This window comes from Phodopus roborovskii, unplaced genomic scaffold, assembly GCF_943737965.1.
Source record: "Phodopus roborovskii unplaced genomic scaffold, PHOROB, whole genome shotgun sequence".
Lineage (NCBI taxonomy): Eukaryota > Metazoa > Chordata > Mammalia > Rodentia > Cricetidae > Phodopus > Phodopus roborovskii.
Genome location: NW_026126386.1, coordinates 66,231 through 67,867, shown reverse-complemented (window position 1 = coordinate 67,867; position 1,637 = coordinate 66,231). Strand labels below are relative to the sequence as shown.

General features: G+C 42.3%; 1 pseudogene; it reads right to left on the bottom strand.

Moving 5' to 3' along the window:
• Window positions 1–273: 273 nt before the first annotated feature.
• Window positions 274–1,196, bottom strand: LOC127218709 (elongation of very long chain fatty acids protein 5-like; annotated as a pseudogene).
• Between the last annotated feature and the right edge of the window lie 441 nt (window positions 1,197–1,637).

Here is a 1,637-nt window from a genome sequence, read left to right as displayed (position 1 = left end):
CCTAAACTCAGCACCTATTGTGTTATAACTAATAAGGCAAGAGCAGTGTCATATACTACAATAATATTCCCCTCCTACAGTCTAGTGTGTGGGTCGATGAGAGCCCAGAAATGCGAGATATCATATGCCTACTTGTATAATCTGTATACATATTCTAGGGGTTTTGAACAGATGAAAAGGTCCTACATAAATCACACTACAGTAGGCCAGACTAGTGACAGCAGCTGTTACCAGCCTCAGGGCACAACTCATATTGTGCTTACAATCACATACCTGGAAGCTCTGCCATTGTCAATTCTTCCTCTGCTTCATTGGCTTCACACTGTTTTACAGCTAAGGGAAGCTGTTGTTGTGTCCATTGATGGCACTCATTAACCTATTCCGGTGGCCCTTCAGGTGCTCTTTCCTCTGAGATGTCCCTTTCTTGTTGTACGTCTGATATAGACATTTGTGAGCAGAGTAATCAGGGAGATCATGTATCCAATCTGGAAATACAACCACCCAAGGGGGAAGTGCATGGTCAGATGACCCTGCAGCTCATCTGGATGATTTTTAGCACAAACTTGACCAGGTGCACCTGAGTGATGTAATTTTTTCCACCAGAGATAGGGACACATAGAAGGGACAGAGGACAGGCCATAGTATGAGTACATGAGTACATGGATGAAGCTGTTGAGTGTCACACCAAAATAAGAGTGGCCACAGGGAACCCAATTCATCACAAACCTCCGGATGTTGAACATAGAGACATGGTGGTAGACATGTAGGAATGTGATCTGGTGGTTGTTCTTGCAAAGGATGAAGAAGAAGGTATCCATGAACTCTATGAGCTTGGAGAAATAGTACCACCAGAGGACATGGACAATCTTCACGTCTGATTCTCCCACACTGTATATTCCCTGACAGAAGTTTTTTTTTTTTTCTTTTGCCTTCCCACACACCTGTCACCAACTCATAGAACATACAGAGAGACAGCAAGGTGAGTCCACGGCTATACATCACTAGAATTCCCCAGCAAGAGAACGCCTGCTTATTCTTCATGTATTTTGGTCCCAGTCATACAATTAGTAAGTAAATGACAGAGCAGACAAATGTAGGTATGTAATTGTCCAAAAGACACCATCCTTTTACCTTGTATCTCTGGGGCCCAGTAATGCCATGAAGTAGGAACTGAGTGATGCATCTAAATGTTCCATTCCCTGAGGCAGCTTGAGCGGCCTCAGGGAATACCGAATGGTAGCAGGACCGCATGAGCAGGAGGATGTGAAAGCGGGCACGGGAATAGGAGCGAGCAGCAGCCGCGATGCAAGAGACGGGGAATACTTTTGAACTCACTGGTATAGGAAAAAGATTCTTGTAAAGGACTTTCACAAAACAGGCACTAAGACAAATAAATAAAGATGGGGTCTTCATGAAACTGAAAAGTTCTGTAGGGTAAAATGCATCACAATTCAGGCAAATTGTCAGGGTAGGAAATGAGAAAAGATCTTTACCAATTACACATCGAATAGAGTATTAATAGCTAAAGTAAATAGACAACTAAAAAACTGGACATCAAGAAAATATAAGCCATTTTTAAAATGAGGTACAGACCTAAACAGAATTCTCAACATCTCTAAGAAGTGTTTAAAGAAATA